Source organism: Centruroides vittatus, unplaced genomic scaffold (assembly GCF_030686945.1).
Source record: "Centruroides vittatus isolate TY-2023 unplaced genomic scaffold, ASM3068694v2 scaffold_1152, whole genome shotgun sequence".
NCBI lineage: Eukaryota > Metazoa > Arthropoda > Arachnida > Scorpiones > Buthidae > Centruroides > Centruroides vittatus.
This window is the reverse complement of record NW_027122670.1, coordinates 2,816,244-2,818,016: the sequence shown is the minus strand read 5'-3', so window position 1 is coordinate 2,818,016 and position 1,773 is coordinate 2,816,244. Positions and strand designations below refer to the sequence as shown.

At 30.1% G+C, this 1,773-nt stretch overlaps 1 long non-coding RNA gene across 1 annotated transcript; it reads left to right on the top strand.

The window, feature by feature from the left end:
• Positions 1 to 274: 274 nt before the first annotated feature.
• On the top strand, positions 275 to 773 carry LOC136986554 (uncharacterized). The gene is made up of 2 exons (XR_010882496.1): positions 275 to 456; positions 566 to 773. It is a non-coding gene; the product is annotated as an uncharacterized lncRNA (long non-coding RNA).
• Positions 774 to 1,773: the final 1,000 nt, after the last annotated feature.

The window sequence follows — 1,773 nt, the reverse complement described above, 5'->3', positions numbered from 1 at the left end:
ATCATAACTTTAAGTTGTTTTTATTTTCTTATTTGGTACCGTGGGGAAAGTCACTAGTTTATAAAGCATATACTAGTTGTGTTGAAGTGTGATTACTTTTAGCAATATAGTAATAATATACTTAGAGTAATAATGATGAGATGAAATATATGATTATTTTATTTTGTAAACTGACTGTTTACTCTAATGCTAGTTAACTCTACTCGTGTACTCAATGAGTATCGAATAATGAGTATCAAGTGTTTAATCCTGAAAGCAGTTACAAATCTTATGTTAACAGGTTTGCGACGAAAACAGGTTCGTAATTTACAAGGATATTGTAGCCAAAGTTCAAAACCTTGAAATTAAGCGTGGTGCTGAAGATTTGCTGACACGTTTAAAGATCATTGCTGTTGCATTAGACAAAATGCAAAGAAATGACTGCACAATCAATGAAGAAATTGAATTATGGTTTGGGTAAGTTACATTAGCCAGAATTGTTTTTTGTAACCAATCTGATTTCAAAATTGTGTTCATTAAATTCACTAATTTTATACGTCTAATGATATTACTTTTACTTTTATAGTGTTCAAAATGACTTGCAACAACTTGGGATCACAGGAGTCACGCAAGCAGCCAAAGATAGATTTGATATGGCTATCACAGACTATCACTTTTTAGCAAATCTTCTGGACCCAAGATACCAGGGTGCAAAGCTCACAGACAGTATGAAGGATGCTGCACTAACTGTGTGCCACACTCACTACCCAGATGATATGCTTTCAGTTTTAAAATACTTGGCAAAACTAGCCCATTTCTGTAACACATGTTTGCAGAGTCTGTGCTAACTAATATCACTCTTCTTACATGGTGGTAGTCACTACGTGACAGAATTGACTCTTTTAAAATTAGTTACACAACTTCACAAAGCAGTGGCTTCTTCAGTGGGAATTGAGAGAATTTTCTCTACCTATAAACTTGTTCATTCAAAACTTAAAAATCGACTTGGACAGGAAAAGGCAGCGAAGCTTCTTAAGGTTTTCAAGCACTTAAACAAACACTACTGATCATTGTATATTTGTGTAAATAAGAAATTCTTCAAGCTGAAGAAGCCACTGCTGTCAATCCTGTTTTAATTTTGTACATGCAAATCTTAAAAATGCCATTTCATAAAGAAACATTTAAAAATGCTGTATTTTATATTAAATAAAACAAACATTCTGTACATTCTTAAGTCTTACACTGAAGTTTTTCTAATTTTTTTTTCTATTTTACTAGATCCCAGTGTTTTATTTCTTAAAAAACCATGTTTTCATAAATGTTTTAAAACATTTTTTTAAAATCATGCCAACCCTGATCTAAAGACAATAATTTCATGTTACTATTAATGTTTATATTTTCATTTTTTAATCTGTTTAACAATTCATCTACATTTTTTAAACTATATCTTCATGTATCTAAAAAATTTAACTTACTTTTTAAAATTTTTCTATCAATAAATTGTAGTATAGCCTATATAATATTTAACGTCTATTAAGGGTCTATGCTTAACTGGTTCTTTGTGTGCTTTTACTCAAATATTGAACTTAGATGTTCTATTACCTTCTGTCTTCAATGTCTTCATCTGTTATTATTTTCTGATTTTTCATTCTTTCTAATTCTGTATCCAATAATTTTGACAAAACTTTCGTTGGTTTCTTTTTTAATTGCTTGTATCTTCCTTCTTTTAACACTTCTTTTATTACTGTTTCATCCCCTTGCAACAATTCTAAGTTATTTTGTAATAAGAATGTT